Source organism: Eptesicus fuscus, chromosome 17 (genome assembly GCF_027574615.1).
Source record: "Eptesicus fuscus isolate TK198812 chromosome 17, DD_ASM_mEF_20220401, whole genome shotgun sequence".
In the NCBI taxonomy this organism is placed as follows: Eukaryota; Metazoa; Chordata; class Mammalia; order Chiroptera; family Vespertilionidae; genus Eptesicus; species Eptesicus fuscus.
In genome coordinates, this window is record NC_072489.1 from 33,470,405 (window position 1) to 33,489,827 (window position 19,423).

Below are 19,423 nucleotides of genomic sequence, written 5' to 3' on the forward strand. Positions count from 1 at the left end.
TCAGGGACCAGGCAAGTGACGTCCAGCTGGGTCACAGAGAACAGGGAATGGTGAGAACCGTGCAAACTGAGTAAGACAAGCCATGCCCAATGCAGTTTAAATTTAAGTGTTTTAATGGCAAAAAAAGACAAAAACATGCAAACTGAATCTGGCCCCTGGGATTGCCACTTTTGTGACTCTCTCGCTCCCTCATCCACTCTATCTAATTGGCCGCAAATTCCTGGAGATTCCACCCTCAAGGTGCTCTCAAATCTGCTCCTGTTTTCCTGTCCCCGTTTGCTTTTGCTTAAGTCTCTGCCTCTAGTCTGGCTCGCCTGCAGCCCACCTGCATACCGCTATCGGATGGGTCCTCACTGGATGCTTAAGACCTTTGGTGGCTCCCACAGCTCTCCAGACAGTGTCTGAATTTCCCACCTCATATTTCTGTTCTTTTGGACTATCACCTTTAAAGCATAGTTTCATCTGTGTTGGAATCTAGAGAGCCTAAGACACAGTACAGATTTAAGAGATGTTTGCTGAACACAGGAATAAATGAGAATGCATGAATAAATGAGATGGCTCCTGGTCCTATAAGATGGCCTCAGAGATGTATACCTTTTTTGTACTTTAAGCACATAAAAATCTGCCTGAATATAACAGCTGAATTTTTAATACCACAATCTATTTCAAAATAAAGAGAGAGGACTTCCCATGTATCCAAAGAAGAGGAATCTCAAAGCCAGAGTGGAAAGATACAAGCTAACACATGCAAACGGGAGAGGTGACCAGCCTTGGACCCCAGCAGCCAGGGGATGGGGTTTTACCACCTAAGCCTGGACAGAAAACATGGCCTGAGGCCAGATCCAGGCAGGGAACTGGAACCAAGACTCTTAAGAACTAGAAAAATTGGATTCATGAAATTAGCACATGATCATGAAGACTCCAAATTTACACTACCTGCATGGTGTGGGATTTCCAAGCCAAATAATGCAAATACAAAAGAGAAGTAAATGCAAAACGGTCCCTTAGAGACCCTTCAAACAAGCAAGAGTTCACAGGACTCCCAGGGGAAAAGCAACTTCTGCTAGGCCAAGTAAACAACTGAAAATTACAGATCACATGAGGAAATAATCCACCACGAGGTAGATTTGGCAGGTGTGACCAACAGGAAGTTTACCAAATCAGGAACATGAGAAAATAAAGTAAGCTTAAAGAGTCTGTGGAGTGAATATATTAAAGAGGTAAAAGGAAAAAAATTTGAAACCATAATGAAAGAAAAAAGACATGATTTTTTTTTAAAAAAAGAGGATAGGTGTGTTTAAATAAGGTACAGGAAAGTCCTAGGTTCTCTCCTTGGCCAGTAACCTACTGATATCTCAGGAGGAAAGGTGAGAAAGTGAAAGGTTAAAGAGAGGCCAAGAAGGAAGAGAAAATGGGTAAAAATATAAAGTATGTAAATTTAAAGGCAATTGACAGGTTTTTTCAAACCTCAAAAATTCAAACAATCTAGCACCCCATATATTCTTTTCGGAGGCAGGGTGTGGTGGTGGAAGAAAAGGGAAGAGAGAAAAAAACTGAACCCAGTCAATCAAAAGATGAATCAGACTTCAAAAAAGATGTCTAACTGAACATATGCATTAGTTTCCACTGCCTCTTAAAACTCCCTTAAAATGACAGTACAGGGATTATTTTTTTTTTTTTTAAAGGCCAAGCAAATTAAGAAGAGGAGTCAGCAGCAACTCAATTCAGAAAGTAGGGAAGAGGACAGACTAGTTAGTAATTTAGCAGACCCAAGAAAACAACCCCAGACAGCAAAAAGGAAAGGTGAGAAGTGATCTGATTTTCGTAACAGAAGCCGTAAAAGGATGAGGAATTGGTGGCACAGGTACCTTACAAAATGAAGTGAAGGTGGCGCTAAAAATAGCATGACTGGTTGAAAGAAGTCTCACTTTGCTTGACTGACAACTGCCTCTCCCCCACACCAGAGAAGACTGAAGTTTACTCTCCAGAACAGGGAAGTGGGGAGTCTGGGCTAAGAGACACCACACAGTTGAAAGTGGGAGAATTGTACAAAAAACAAGGAAGGAAGTAAAAATTGCGAATAGATGTTAAACTGGATCTGGCCTTGCCCTTTACCTCAGTTGACACGCAGAATCCTGGATGAAAACTTCCTGGTAGATGACCAGGTACATTTTTACTGGGAACCCCAGATATTTTAAGAGAAAAGACCTAAGAACACTGACTAATACTGAAATCATATGAACAACCTCCACTCAAGCCAAACACTTCCAAACATCATTTTAGTGGTTCCTTTAACGTATGAATAGATAGCTAAAAATCAACAGACATGTGAAGAAATTCTATTACATATGATTGCCAGAGATCAAAACAAAAAAATAACTTAGAAGAAATAGACTAAGTAGGGAAATGATAATGTTAAAAGGCAAAACAAAAAACTATTCACATTCTCAAAGTCCTATCCAGCAAAAACAAAATGGTACCAAAAAATTCAGAGAATTTTCAAAGAAAGCTCTTGGAAATTCATCCTTGGAAATATAAAACTTAGACACAACAAAAAAGTAAAGTTAAAAGATCAGAAAGCAGAACAAGACAGAAAAGATGGAAAATAGAGAGAAAATTAAAATCATTAAGAAAGTAATCTAGGATGCTCAATATGTGAATAGTAGGAACTCAAGAGGGAAGCTATAATCTAAAAACTCATTCACACAAATTTCTCAGAACTCGGGGACATGAACTGCTGGAATGAAAAGGGCTCAAGTGCCCAAGAACAATGGCTAAAACACAAAATACATTTGTTATTATTATTCTGTATTCATTATTTTAAAGGAAATGGGAAAAAGAAATCTCAAAGAATGTTCCAGCTCCCAACTGCTTTCACCACCTTGGATATGTTTTCCTCTTAAGTCTTACCCTGGCCACAGCTTGCAATCTCCATTCTTGAACTTCCTTACTGGTATTTCTGTCCCTGACCAGAACAGCCACTGGGGACTTAAAGCTCAAAGATAGTGTTCTTGGTATTCAACGGTGCAAAATATGCCCCTCTGGCATAAGGATTATTTTGAACTGAAGGCATTGAGAAGAAGCAAACACAAGAAATGTGCTCTGCCCTCTAGTTACCTAAAAGCAGGTCATCAGTTTGTGAAAGTATTCCCTTTCCCCTCTCTACCAGGGAGGACAGCAGTTAATCACTGGAGACAAGGACAATGTTAGACTCTTACCAGCCTAGAGATAGCGTCAGAGAAATCTAACAAACCTTTCTACAAGTGGCCTTTTTCCGCCATTAGTTTCCCCATATATTTGCCTTCCCACATTTACTGCCCCTAGAAGCTTAACGTCCTTTTCCTTTGCCTTGTCAGTTCTCTAAATACTTATTGTTTGTTAAGAATCTATATAAGCCCAAGTTCTTACCATCCCTTTGAGTTACTCATTGCTTAGTGCTCCCATGAGTATGTTCCACTGGTGTTAATAGACTTGTTTGTTTTTCTCTGTTAATCTATCTTTTGTCAGTCTAATTTAAGCCAGATGGGTGGAGGAAAAATATATTTTTCTCCCTACAGTATCCCAGAGTAAAATACTGATGGCATTTTCGGTCATACTACTGTACTAGACAATGCCTCTTTAATACCATATAAATGATGAGAATAATAGTGCCATAAAATTTAGATACATTTTAAATACAGTAACCATTTCCCCCCAGATTTTTGAAGGCAATTCAGATTTCAAGTATATTTTCCCTTGTCTCATATGCTATTATAATATCCTAGAAGATTTATAATTTCAGTTCCTAAACCACTTTTCTCCCAGAATGCTTCTGCTACCCATAAGTAGTAAGAAATTATTAGATTTATGATGATTATTTTATACCGAAGTGTGACCACTCTTAATAATATATGGACTTTGGAAGACTTATTGGAGCGCCAATCACCACACATAACAATAAAATACAACTAACTAAAGTATACGTTTGATGTTAAATGGAGGACTGCCTAGTGTTACTAGCAGGCTTAAAAAGAAAACACAGTTTCTTGATTAATATAACATTTTAAAAATCTTCTCTACAGTGAAGTAATTTTTTGCAGTCCACTGAGGATAAGAAATACCCACTTAGCTGGGTAACCAAAGCTTTTCTACTTCTGTGAGGGAAAGGCTACCAAATTTCTTCTAAACTGAAACTTATAAAAATAAATTTAACACACTGAGGTAGAGGAGAGCTACTTTAAGAAATATGACCTTGGGACTAACACCATGCTTTAAAATTAGCAACCACTCACAGGCTTGCCAAATAGGAGAAAATCAAATTCAAGTCTATCTCCCAAAATAAAATACTAATACTTACCTTTGATACCTGGACAAGTTTAAACTATTTTCATACCAGAGAGCATATAAAGGGAAAATATTTTTAATATATTTTTTATTGTTGATAGCATTACCGATATCTCCCATCTCCCCCCACCCCGCCCTTTGCCCCTTCCTCCCAGCCCCTACCCACCCTCCCATGTCTTCACTCTATTGAAAATTCTAAATTGATGGCACTCAGTGTGCATCATTTGGGCAGTCCCTGCCCTGAAGGCACGGTCCCTGTTCTCTCATAAATGGTTCCCTGTGTCTCCTTCCCCGGAATCCCTTCTTCTGGTCTCCTGGAGGATCAAGGACTTCAAGGAAGGCAAGTGTAAGTCTCCCCTACCTTTATCTCCACACTCAAGAAAGATGCAGTAAACATTTTCTTCTGACACCAATTATGATGACTCTTAAAAATGAACACCTATCAATTCCTCACCTTCTCTCCAGTCACCCCTGATCATGACTTCTTGGTTCTATCTGATAATTTCCCAAACTTCCAGGGCCCAGCTTCACTGAGAGTCTTTATCAACTGACGGATGGTTAATAGCACCAAAGCTCGGCTGCCACCAGAAGGTGGCCAGCACTGGAGCCCAGGCTCAGGTTGTAAAGGGACTACAGCTCTAGCTTTGGACGAAGGTAGAATACCACCAGGGGGCAGCAGAAAGTCTGTGGAATTACTGGTACATAGTCATCCATCCCAGCACCTCTCCCTAGCTATGAAGGATTTCACCAGAGACCCCGAGCCTAAGCAGCACAACTACATCAGAGAACTACAAGAACCAGAACCCCAGACCATCAATTGATGCTCCTTCTTCTATACTTGAAACACTTGCAACATGACCATTACCAGAGTTTTTCAGGCAAACATACAGTAATATCTGAACTATCCTGACATTTCACCTAAATAAGATCATGTCTAGGATGCAGGAACTCAAAGAAGTACAAAAGCCTACAATTAAAGAAAGACCACACCATTTACCAGAAGGACTAACCCTAAGACAATCACTATAAATATTTATTCTTTCTTTATATAAAACTTTTAATAAGCTTTATTCTCTAACTTCCCTAACTCTAATTAATGCAACAAAATTAGACCCTTGGAATTAATTCATCAATGATAGTTGAACTGTAAAGATACTATGTAAAATTACCTAAGTTGTGAAAATAGTAAAAGGCATAACACGTTTTAAAGGACACAAACACATTCCATCTCCCCACCCCACCCCACCCCACTAAATACCACACCCCCATCCTCTATTATCAGCAGACACTGAGTGGAGAGACCCTGGCAAGTGACAGACTAAATTTAGCAGACAGATCTAAGCTACAGTTCCTCTCAAAACCAGTCCCTGAAATAGTTCTGGTCTTGTGAAACTGGGCTTTGTTTTATAAGCTTCTAGTTTTATCAAATGGCGACAGGAATCACATACTATTAAAAATAGCACCTGGTGTGCTGGCTGATGCAATATATTGGCAAACAGCAACTTGTTTTCTGGGCACACCTACTACATGCAAATCTCAATAACAAAGGTCAGTCTTTAGAAGCAGATTATTAACTTCAGGATCATAAACAACTGTACAACAGCTTCTTACTGAGAAGGAAACACTTCTCCATCGCACCACATGAAGAGTTATAAACCTAACGATGGCAGCACAGCCTCTGGATTTAGCCTCGGCTCTGTGGATAGCCACGTCATTATTTATAAACATGAGAGTCCCGAGATGCACTGTATTGCAGGACAGACTGTTACTCTGCACAGCTCAGATGTCCATCATAAAAGCACTGGGGCGTGATTATGCGATGAAAGTACTCAGAAAATCAGTACGTGATACAGCATCAGACCTTAGGGACCAGGAAGTCGACAGCCACTCGAGTTTTCTCAATGCCAAGGTAGGAGGGAACCTATGTGCCACAAAGTTCAAATAAAATGCAGGTAACAACCTGACAGAGATGAGGCCAAGGTGAGGGGCACTGGCCAGTGACTTCTAAATTACCTTGAAAAACACTGGATTTTCAAACAGCAGTTGAAGCAGAAAACCAAGCAGGATCAAGAGTCCAAAGTCTTTTCTCGGCACACTTCTGCATGACCTGTAAGGTGGGAGGTCTGTCACCTCCTTGCTCCTCATTTTCCTGCTCCTCCTCTTAGCAAGGAGGAAGATGAAAATAGCTAACATTGCTAAGTGTGAGTTCCTATGACAGACGAGGATGCAGGCCCCAGAAGTGAGGTCAGGCACTCAAGGTCAGGACTGGAGTGGAGCTCCAACGATTGGGTCCAAGCCCTGTTTCACCAACGAGTGGAACGCCTTCAAGTGGAGATACCATTATTTCCCTTTACCACGGGGTAAAGCTGACAGATTTTGGAATGTTTTCAGTTCCTTAAAATGAAGTGCACTGTTGCCACAAGGACTGTTATCGTTGACAAATTCTTCTCTCCTCCTCCCCTGGTTTCAGGAGTACACTTAGGGGTCAAACACAAGGCTCTCCCGCCCTCCACTGCCCTTGGCCCAGGCTAACTGTCCCCACCCCGACTCCACTATCTGGGAGATGAGAGCAGGCTTCCTGCAAAGCCTGAGCTGTGGACACAGCCTTCCTTCCTGGCCTGGAGTGTCTCCTGGGCTCCAGGGCGGCTTCCGCATGTACCACTCAGGCAAGTCTTGAGTACAACTCATCCTCCGCAACAGAGTGCGTCCCATCAGGGCCAGAGGAGGAAGCTCCACAAGTTTCACTTTCCTCAACCACTTAGGAAAGGAATGAAGACATCACTGGGGGATTCTCAGAATGCTCCCATGCTCAGCCCTTCCCAGGCCAGAAGACCAGACCCACACAGCCAGGCCCCAAGCCGCTACTAGAAGGGCCAAATTTCTGTGTGTGTGTGAACTTATTTACCTTCATAAAGGACTTTCCCTTTTTATAAAAGCCATATATTTTCTCGGTGTAAAAGATTCAAATGATGCAGAAGTATATTCAAGTTAATAGATAGTAGGTAGTTAGGTAGGTAGGAGAGAGGGATGGAAGGAGGGAGGGCAAGTGAGCTTCCTCAACCCCATCCTTTAGAGATAATCAGTGCTAAGAGTTTCATGTACATCCTTCAGGACTAAAAAAAAAAAAAGAAAAAAGAAAATGCAAATCTAATTGTTAATGAAAAAGGTGAATGAGCTTATTTACATATATTTTATAATACCACCTGTGTAAAAGAGAGGGAAGGAGGGAGGTATGTACATATTTGCTAACATAGGCATAAAATATCACTTGAAGGCGCCAAATGCATTTTGCTTTTAGTCATATCTAACTTAATTTCAGAGGCAGGAAAGCAAGTCAAGTATGACCCCAATGTTCAGGCTGTTAAACCCACTCCACATTATTTTTTTCTAGGTCTTTGCTTCTCAAATTGTTTAATAATTGCTTTGAATTTTTTCTGCCTCTCTTAAAAGTGAAAATACTAAAGTTAATGACGGATTCTTAAAGTAAGTCAAATTATGAACCAAATTAACAAATCACTATACTACACAGACTAATTATACTTTATGAACGAATCATCACATACAGAATTATGTTGGATTCCTTTCAGCTTTTACATAACAGGAAGAGCTTGCCAGAAGCTCTCTGGTGACACTTGAGTGAGCTGGAAGTTTTGTCTCATGTGTAACTAATAAGCTGACACTTTTATCCAGAAATATCCAGAGATATAAAACCATGAGGTGATGGCAAAACCCAGGCCCTGTTCTCTCTAGCCACACAGCTACTATTTTTATTAGACTCCCAAAAAAACACCTTCATAGGTTGCTGAGTATACTGAATATTTACAATTCCAGGTACAATCCACATAAAAATCAGGTTAAACAAGTTGGTGGGGTCCTGTTAATAAATAGGGATACCTGTTAATAAATAGCTCCTTAAACCATTAAGAAGCAGGTATAACACTACAGCACAGACTAAATATTCTTAACCAGTCTCCAACTGGATTAATTTTTCCCTTACAACATTCTGAGGCATGTGGAGGCTAAGCAACCTCGTACCATCACTGATATAAGCCTGACAACTCTGTTCCCACTGGTCAGTGTGCAATGCTTACCAAGACATCATCATCATCATCATTATTATTATTATTATTATTATTATTATTACTACTAGAGGCCCAGTGCATGAAATTCGTGCACTGGAAGGTGTGTGTGTGGGGTGGCAGTCCCTCAGCCCAGCCTGCGTCCTCTCTCAGTCTGGGACCCCTCAGGGGATGTCCACCGGGAGCAAGTCTAAGCTGGCAGTTGGACATCCCTCTCGCAGTCCGGGACCCCTCACTCCTTACTACCCCGCCTGCTTGCTGGTCCTTAAGCGGTGCTGTGGAGGTGGGAGAGGCTTCTGCCACCACTGCTATGCTCACCAGCCATGAGCCCGGCTTCTGGCTGGGTGGCGCTCCCCCTGTGGGAGCACACTGACCACCAGGGGCAGCTCCTGCATTGAGCGTTCTGCCCCCTGGTGGTCAGTGTGCATTATAGCAACTGGTCTTTCTGCCATAATGGTCACTTAGGCTTTCATTATATAGATTGTTGTTGTTGTTGTTATTGTTGTTATTATTATTACTAGAGGCTCGGTGCACAAAATTCGTACACAGGGGGTGTGTGTCCCTCAGCCCAGCCTGCACTCTCTCCAATCTGGGACCCCTCAAGGGATGTCCGACTGCCCGTTTAGGCCCGATCCTGGTATCAGGCCTAAACGGGCAGTCTGACATCCCTCTCACAATCCAGGACTGCTGGCTCCCAACTGCTCGCCTGCCTGCCTTCCTGATTGCCCCTAACCGCTTCTGCCTGCCAGACTGATCACCCCCTAGCCACTCCCCTGCCAGCTTGACTGATGCCTAAATGCTCCCCTGCCAGCCTGATTTCCTCTAACTGCCCTCCCCTGCAGGCCTGGTCACCCCTAAATGCTCTCCCCTGCAGGCCTGATCGCTCACAACTGCCCTCCGCTGCTGGCCTGATCCCTCCTAGCTGCCCTCCCCTGCTGGCCATCATGTGGTGGCCATCTTGTGTCCACATGGGAACAGCTATCTTTGACCACATGGGGGAAGCCATCTTGGGTGTTGGAGTGATGGTCAATTTGCATATTACTCTTTTATTAGATAGGATAGAAGCCTGGTGCATGGGTGGGGGCCAGCTGGTTTGCCCTGAAGGGTGTCCCGGATCAGGGTGGGAGTTCCCTTGGGGTGTGGGGCAGCCTAGACGAGGGGCCTATGGTGGTTTGCAGACTGGCCATGCCCCCCAGCGACCCAAGCAGAGGCCCTGGTATCTGGGATTTATTTATCTTCTATAATTGAAACTTTGTAGCCTTCAGTGGAGGCCTGGGCTGGCCAGGGTGTGCAGGAAGCTTGGCTTCCTCCATTGCCGGGGAAACCCAAGCCTCCTGCTCACTCTGTGGCCGCAGCCATCTCGTTTGGGTTAATTTGCATACTAGCTCCTGATTGGCTTGTGGGTGTGGCTTGTGGATGTGGCAGAGGTACGGTCAATTTGCATACTACTTTTTTTTAAAATATATATATTTTATTGATTTTTTATAGAGAGAAAAGGAAAGGGATAGAGAGTTAGAAACATCGATGAGAGAGAAACATCGATTCAGCTGCCTCTTGCACACTCCCTACTGGGGATGTGCCCACAACCAAGGTACATGCCCTTGACCGGAATCGAACCTGGGACCCTTCAGTCCACAGGCCGATGCTCTATCCACTGAGCCAAACCAGTTAGGGCTGCATAATACTCTTTTATTAGATAGGATTATTTTAAATTCTCACTGGAGGATATGTTTTCATTGATTTTTTTTTTTTTTTTTAGAGAGGAAGGGGGAGAGAAACATCTATTGGTTGCCTCTAGTATGCACCCTAAACGGAGATTGAACCTGAAACCTCAGTATATGCCCTGACCAGGAATCGAACCCACAACCTTTTGGTGTATGGGATGATGTGCCAACCAACTGAACCACCTGGCTAGGGCCCAAGACTCAGTTACAGTTTCTTCCCAACATGTTTCTATAGGTTGCACTTGTTTCTGCTGTTAGGTCATTTAACTAAAAGTTAGGTAAATCAATGAAATTTGAGTCTGAAAAAATGTGAGCTGTTGTTTCTATAACACTAAATTGAATGCTTTAGAAACATTTGACACAGGTGAATACCGTATTTTCCGGCGTATAAAACGACTTTTTAACCCAGGAAAATCTTATACGCCCAGTCGTTTTATATGCCGGAAAATACGGTAATTGTTTTTTTTGCTCTACTGATGGATGAGGGATGATAGTACTGTATTTTCTGGCGTATAAGATGACTGGGCGTATAAGATTTTCCTGGGCTAAAAAGTCATCTTATACGCAGGAAAATATGGTAGCTAATATTTATTAGCTAAGGAAATGATGTTAATATTTTGAAGGGAAATGTGACTTAAAATCTAGACGAAGTCAGTATTCGGCTGCTGTGAAAGTTTGATGTTCTGGCACCATTTTAAAGAAATAAAGACTGGACATTGTGGGTGGCGTGTTCTGAGTAGGGTTTGCACAAGAAAGGCACCATGGAACATAAATCAGAGGACCCACATTCCTGACAATACACGAAAGATTGACCAATTCTGAGCATCAATATCTCTACATTTAGTAAGATGGTTGTGGTATCACTTTTTATTTCCACTGTTAACTGATTAATCATCTAACTATAGCTCCCAACTGTACTCGGCAGGACTTTCTCTAAGGAACTAAACCAAGGCCTGCACCTTCCCATGTATTTTTGTCTTTCCTTGATAAAGAACTTGAACAAAAATGAAAGGGGGGAAGTTTGCCGTGATGAAATCTCACTCCCCTTTCAGTGGCCAGCTCCTCCGAGTCTGCACATCTTTAAGCTCCATACCCTCCAGTAAACACAGCCTTTTCTCCTCTGCCCTCACATTTCCAACCCCACTATCTCAAGTCCACGTAAGTTCAGCTAGGAGTTGAGCAAAGCAAGGTAAAGGTCAGCTCCCACTATAAGGTATGTTTCTCTTCTCTAGGATGTTTGCATTTCAGAATATCTATGTTCACCTACTTACAAGTGGCAGCAGTTCAAGAATACATAAAGAGGAAGTAAAAAAAAAATCAAGATTGTGGAAGGAGTGATATTTTGGAAACAGATAGGAAAGAGCAAGTTAGTCTTAACTAGTTACAAAGTAGAAAGCTAAACTACATTTAAACTCCACGTAGGACTTTGGGAAAGTTAACAACCCTTCCAAACCAGTTTCCTTGTACATACAAACAGGATAACACCTCCTACTTCATAGGATTAAATGAGATAAAGAGTTATAAAATGCCTAGTACAGTCCAGGCACACAGTAGGTGCTCAATAAATCCTGGCTGTTTTAGTAGTCTACCTTCTCACATCCAATGCCACCTTACCCTCCAAAACGGCATTATTTTTTTTACAACATCTTTCCTCCCCTGATTTAAGAACCGAAAGATTCCCTTAAAAGTAGCTGGGTCCCCAGCCCTCAAGGACTCCCCGCCAAGCAGCAGCTTGATGGCACTCCTGTGAAGAAAACTGTATAGGGCAAGGTAATGTTACTTGCAAGATATGTCCTCCACCCCTCAGTACACTCTTGGGAGCTCTGAAAGTATGGGGCACTCAACTGTGATCATCCATTGGATGATTTATATTATTACATTTACTCCAAGTTAATGTAAGAGCAAAAGCAGAGCAAAGAAAAAGCAGTCAGTTTATTCTCTTTACATCAATACTCCCAACCCATTTTCTTAGAGTGAGTCATCATCTAAGATCTCTGATGTGGTTGGTAGATTTGAGATCCAAGTTGTACACTCTGCAAAGAGCAGATTATCAGCCTTGAGGTGAAGGTTCCCTGCACACCTCGATGAGAGCTCCCTCAGGGCAGGACACTGCAGGTAGCCGGCAGGGTGCAGGTGGTGGTCAGTGGCTATTTATAACACCACTCCCCAGTCCAAGGGGAGGATCTTGAATCTTGAACCTTACACATGCACATACTATGCAAGACGGAATTGCTGAAAAGCATAGGAAAAACTAAATATGGTTGGCCTGGTCTAGTTCTGAAATGAAAGGAAACAGCCAAGACACCAGCCCGAAGGAGAAGGCGAGAAGAGGGAACACAGCTCGTTTATTCTTAACAACATTCTAACTACACACACATCTGGTCACAATTCGCTCCCCTTCCATGAAAGAAAAAAACATGTTTAAGTTCTGAAAAACAAAGTGTCTGGGTTTATTCAGATGTCTACGTCTCTCGGCCTCTGTGCAAAGGGGTTACCCTTTCTGGATAAGCATCAGCTACTACACATTGCTTTGACTTTCTCTTGAGAAGACAAACGTGTTGAGAAAGCTGCCTTTCCCATTTGCCAAAGATGATAAAGTAACAGCTGTTACCTAAGCAACCATTCAGGTTTCAAAGGTATTCAAGATAAGTCTGATATTTCCTCAGAAGAAACGCTTTTCTCCTCCTCAGGTGCTAATTACTGATTCATAAAGAAGCCCTAAGAACAGATGAGCTCGGGGGCCATGAAAGGCTGAGAGCGATGGAATCTGCCTCAGGAGGCAGAGTGGCATTTGAGAACTGTGATGCTAAATCACTTCACTTCTCCTCAGTAGATGACTTGGGAATACCTTCTGCTTTTTACATATATTTCAAAGGCTACACACAGAAATGATCCCATCCCTGGACTCTGCACTAGTATGCTAATAAATGTTTTAGAACACAGTTAATATCATACTGCATATTTTCTCATTAATAACAGAGGCAGGGCTGTTATCTTCCTACTCTCTCTGATCTTAAAAAGTAGACATCTTTGGAAAATAGTAATTACTTACTTGAAGTGATAGTTAACAAGAAATATGTATGCACTTCAAATGGAAACCCCCAAAGCCGACCATATGAAAAGGACAGATTAACAGCTCTACAAATGGAGGGAGTAGGTATCTAAAAGACTTGGAGGAACTATCAGATATTGAAATAATAAATATTGAATTAAAATCATCCTACATTTTTAATTACTAGCTTTTAATTCAAAATGGTTTATAAAAGCAATAAAATAGTAATTTTAACTTTTGAAAGCTTTTTAATTATTTGAACATTACAGAGTTGTTCAGTCCAAATGAAGTGCACTTTTCTTTGTAATAAGAGGCTAACACCTAGTGCCCCAAAGATATCATTACTGCGAACTTTTTAAAAAAATCCTCACCTAAGGATATGTTTTTATTAATTTCAGAGAGAGAGGAATGGGGAGACAGAAACATCAATGTGAGAGAGAAACATCGATCAGCTGCCTTGTGTGCGCGCTCCAGAACCAACAATCTTTTGGTGTATGGGGATGATGCTCCAACCAACTGAGTCACCCAGCCAAAGCTACTGAAAACTTTTTGGTATCACTTCTCAAAGGTGATGTTCTGGTAAATTCTTGCTATGTTTTGGTAACACATAGTCTGTAAAAACACCAAATATTTAGTTCTCAACCAAACTAAACCAAGAATCCCAATTACTATTGTGGTAGGCAGTTAGATAGACATGAGCGTAGCAGGGCAGATGGGCCAGGTACAGAAGGTCACCAGGGTAGAAAGCCCTGGGTGCCGAGCAACAGACAAAAATGGGAAAACAAGGACCTCTTCCCCAGGGTAACCTTTCCTCCTCTAGCAAAGTGCTGGCCATGCAGGTTAGACCCTCTGCCCTTTCCTATTGTTGGTCATACAGTTGGGCCTTCCCCTAGCATGTTCCCCTTTGAGGGGGAATGAAGGGATGAACAAGGGGACCTGAGAACAGCTCTTAAGTATTTGAGCCCCCAGGACAATGAGGTTCTGACCTGCATCAAACACATCTAGGCCTCAGTTGTGTTTTAGCTCCAGGCCCAGAAAAGCAGCAAAACCAGACAGATGATGCTGCAAAAACCAACAGCCCCCTGCCCTGGCGCCAACCAATCAGTAGAGACCAGGGCCATGAAAGGACACACCTGCAAAGCTGATGAATGAATATTCAACCTTTTGGTGTGTGGGGATGATGCTCCAACCAACTTTGGGATGCTCCCCAGAGACCTCCAGATAAATACCCTCAAGACTGAGGACCCAGTGTGCTCACTCTTCCTCCCAGGAACATGCTCTGGCCTTTCTGTCCTCCTCTCCTCCACCCACCTCCCAGGCACATTGCCTTTACTTTTCTCTCCTTCTCCTAAGCTCCAAGAGCCCTTCTTTTGCTTCTGTAATTTGTTTGCTGAACCCATTTTTTCTACGGCTCACTTCTACCTCTGTGATTTCCTAAATAAACCTTTGCTTGTATTTGAGCCTTGGCTCTGAATTCTTTCTTAGCTAGAACTCAAGTACCGAAGTTGCTGAACTGAAATCCAATTGCTGGTAACATTCTGGTGCTGTTATCACCACCAAAACTCAAGCCACCACATGAAGAAATTAACTAAATGTGCTAAAACCACTTAACAGTTCACTTTTGATATGGCAAATATTACTGAGGAAGCTTCACAACCAGAGGCAGTTCATCTCTGCAGGACAGAAGAAAAACTACATATATTATTATTACTCTAGACAGTACTGAGCCCCAGTATACTCAATGAACATTTCTAGCCGGGAGTTTTATATGCACCAAATTATTCATAAGAATAAGAAAAGAAATATTATTCATGGATAGAAAATTCTTAATCATGACAGGTTATATGAAATGTCCAGAAAAGGCAAATCTATAGAGACAGAAAGTAGGTTAGTGGTTGCCTGGGGGTGGGAATGGGAATGGGGATTCACTATAAGAGGACAAGAGGGATCTTATTGGCATGATGAAAATATCCTGAAACTGGTTTATGGTGCTGGTTTTGTAACTTGGATAATTTACTAAATATCTCTGAATTGCACACTTAAAGAGGTGAGTTTTGGGCTGAAAAGTATTATCTCTAAAAGTTTTTTAAGTGACAGGGTAATCATTTCGATTTAAGCATTTTGATTGGAACTGGGACTGGGAAGTAACTAAGTAAGGATGTGCTAAAAATCTTCAATTTTGAGAATGTTCACCCTAGTTCCTTCTAATAACCTGGATTTCAAAAGAGGATTAATTAAATTATCATACTTTCATACAATAAAGTTATGCACCTATTAGAAGCGATGCATGGAAAATGTGACAACAATCGAAATGTCCATTAATGAAAGTGGTACATCTAAAGAAATTATGGTTCAACCATCCTCTGAAAGTAGTACAGTCCATACTAAACAGTTAGAAAAATGTTAGATTATACACAACATATAGAGAAATATGTCCAGGATATACTGCATGAAGAAACACCTAGCAGGACAATGCATATAGTAGGACACATGAGAAATGTGTGCGGATTATCTATGTATGTTCATGTGTGATAAATACCGAGCCATACCTAATGCTTAGCCCTTGGAAGTATAAATAGGAGAGGAAGAGGATTTTCAATCAAAGTTCAAGGAAAAGAATTGGAAGTATGTGCATCCAAGGGCTGAGAATAGTTGTCACTGGACAGATGGCATTTTTATGTTCTTTTATACTGTCTAAACTTTCTTATTGGAGAGGAAGGTTAGCATAGTGGTCAAGAGATGGCCCAGATTTAAATCCTGGCTCTTCTGTGTATTTGCTGGGAGATCTTGAGCAAATTGCTCAACCACTCCATACTACTGCCTTTTGCCTCTGTAAACCGAGGATAGTAAGAGCACTTACACCATAGCCTGGGAGGAAAACTAAGTGTATTATGTACACAAGGCACTGAGAACAGAGTCCAGCACATAATATGTATTCTTTGATAATGCTCATTAGCGTGCATACCAATACCTTATTAGTAAGAAGAAAACACAAACAGAAACTTTATTTTTATGGTGGAAAAAAGAAGTATAAAAACACAGGCACTGTCTGACCTCAGGTATGTTCAATGCCAGGATGCGAGCAGAATGTATTAGGCACAAATCAAAGTCTGGACAGTTATCAGAGCCACTCTTATGACCAACACTGATGTAACCAACCTCCCTGTGGGCCGCACTGAGGGCAGAGGGCCCCTGGGTGGGAAGCTCCCAAGTGCCTGGGCTCCACGTACTGTGATGGACTCATAATGTGAAAGATAATTAGCACGTGTGACCGGACCAATGGGCAAAGGACACCTGAAACACAAACACTCCAAAATAAACACTTATGCCTCATAATTGACCTCAATGGGACTTGTGGCCTCATCTTGGGACATAAACAATATAAACCAGGGTCAATTATCTGACCCTTGAAAAATCATCAACCATCACATTATAATAACACAGAGCAAATCTGTCTTCCTGGGAAAAGGCAAGTTCATAAGGTGTGGGGAACTTGAAACGTCAGTAGTCCTTAAGATCTTTTCCAACAGCCACCCTTGCACTCTGCACAACACTGGAAACTCTCTTAAAGGAAGGACACGTATTTGTTGAGTGACTACTTTGCACCAAATTCATCTATTTCTCTCGAAACTCTTGGAAGTAGGTATTTTAATCTCCACTTTTACAAATTTAGAAAACTGGGGCTCAGAGTGTCCACCCATATGTGGCAGCACCGAGAATCCACTACAGAATCATCCATTTCCAAAGTCTGCTTTCCCAAGCACCATAATCCTATGGATTTCACTCTTAAAGCAATTCATACTTTTTATTTCAACTGCAAAGTATTTCCTTCAAAAAGGCCTATATATCACCAAATATTTAGAACACCTGGCCAAAAATATCCCACAAAAGCTCCTGAAATTTCCTAGAAGTATGTATTTTTTTACAAAGGACACAGCTGATAATAGCATTTTATTTTTTATTTCTTTGTTTCTCTAAAGCCATCTGGTGTTCAACAGGGCACAAGGTCTCACCCACAGACCCATCTCCATTGAGCAGAACAAACCACAGAAACTCCTGCTTTCAGAAACTAATTTTTCAAAGTAGATTCCATTGCCTTATTCATTTATCCTCCTGTATAAAAAGTCAAGGACAAATTCACAAATAAATTTTTTGTCAGCCTTATTTTGTCAAATTGATTTATAAGCTAAAGCTACACAGACAAGATGGTCCAAAGTGATCCAAAACTATTGTGCTAAAATCATTTATGAACTTTCCTTTGATAGGACTAGACATTTTTAAACACCCTCATTTATCTTTCATTTTGGTATACTATTTAGAAAACTGTCATTATCAAACTAAAATAAATTGGTCTGGTCAAAAGTCAAATTAATGACATCAGTCATCAATTGTTTCATCAGTCTGCACTGAAGTAGATGCTTAATAAGTGCCTGATCATTCAAAACAGTGGCTGGTTCTCTATTGTTCTGGTATCCAATTATTTTTGCATTGAATGGCACTGCACAATAACGCAAGTCAAAGTTTAGTATTTACTTCCTCAAAAATAAATGTAATTTTTCCTATTGTAGGCTTTAATTTCAGCAAATTCAAATGAACCGAATCAACTGCCTTTATAAAACTATGAGGAGAGTAAACAAAGCCATTAGACATCTCATCTCAGGTCAAATGTTACCAAAAAGAGGCCATCATCCTACTAGAAATTGAGATTTATTGAAATTTTCAGGGAGCAACAGTGTATGTCAAATCATTTTGCCTATGTATGAGTAAGATATGTATATAAACATAAATTTATTTGAATTGTTAGTGAATCCTTAAAATCTTCTCTGGAGATATTTATTTAAATAAAGAATTAGCCAACTATTTTCCTTGGATTTAGGTTGAGTCATAGTTAGTTTACATAGCTGTAGCTAGCTGTTTTTGTTAACTAGAATCACTTTAACTGTCCAAAGGAGAAGTTTAGTCCATGAAGGAATTTCAAAAGAAATCCATTCTTGATCTACTCATTATTTTAAAATACATTTTTATATAGTTTTAATAACACTCTACACTCACAGCAAACAGACTTAATTATCTCTCACTGGCCAGTCTAGAGAGAGAATTATGTGAACACAAAGAAAGAAGAGATTCAACCAATTAACACTTGACACCAGTGTATTGCTTCCACATTCAACATCCTGTCAAATTTATCATGAGGCATATACTGCACACTATTCTCTTAGAACTCACCCTGCTGCCTAGAAGCTAACTGAATAGGGATTATGAAGAGAAGAAATGGAAGTGTTCTGGACTCTATGGTGTATTTGTCAGGCATACATACACGTAGTTGACTAAAGCGTTCCAAAGTGAATCTTTTCAGTCAGGATCTCAATTCCCCCTCCAGCACTTCTTGCTCTTCCTTGACTCCATCCATTCATTCAACACACTGTATTTCATTTCAGGTACAGTTCTAGGTGCTGGGGATACAGAAGTGAGCATTCCCTGTGATTCCAGTTACCTGGAATGACCTCATCAGGTGGCTAAATTCTTATGTTTATAGACATGACTGTTCATAAAGTCACAGGCTCTAAATTAAGAGGCCCAATAAACTGCTGAGGGCCTAGGCCAGTGATGGCGAACCTATGACACGCGTGTCAGCACTGACACGAGTAGCCATTTCTGATGACACGCGGCCTCTGAGACGGCCGCATGCCGAGGATGAAACATTTGCTGCTCCTGAGGATGAAACATTTGCGAAATAATGTATTTTCCTCAAAGTGACACACTACCCGAGTTATGCTCAGTTTTTTGGCGAAGTCTGACACACCAAGCTCAAAAGGTTGCCCATCACTGGCCTAGGCAAATACAGAGGGGAAAGACGCCAAGGTCTATCACTCCTTCAGAGTAAGGATATTCTTGTTGTAATAAGATGGTACAGGGGGTCTCCAGAGCTCTAGTAGAAATAACTTCTGTCCCAAACTACAACTATTTGACCTTAAAAACAGTACAAAGCATGGCCAACTTTTCTCAACCCCACCTTGCTTTCATTTCTTTAAAAAAAAAAAACATGTTTTATACTCCTTGCACCAAAATAAAAATGTTTTTAATGAACATCAAAAGACTGGAAATAACATGGGAGAAAATATTTACAATACACATGAAATAGGACTGATTTCCCTAATTTTTTTAAAGTATATTTTTATTGATTTCAGAGAGGAGAGAGAGAGAGAGAGAGGCACATCAATGATGAGAGAGAATCACTGACTGGC

At 41.1% G+C, this 19,423-nt stretch overlaps 1 protein-coding gene across 6 annotated transcripts in view; it reads right to left on the reverse strand.

Moving 5' to 3' along the window:
* The window catches only part of SGMS1 (sphingomyelin synthase 1), a 251,170-nt gene that overhangs the window by 46,598 nt on the left and 185,149 nt on the right, over nt 1-19,423 (reverse strand). The window contains exon 2 of one of the 6 annotated variants that reach the window (XM_054729298.1): nt 18,496-18,631. The exons of the other annotated variants lie outside the window; for them this stretch is intronic. The gene's annotated coding sequence lies outside the window, so the exon portion shown is untranslated. The remainder of the gene's footprint in view (nt 1-18,495; nt 18,632-19,423) is intronic. 6 annotated transcript variants of the gene reach the window in all.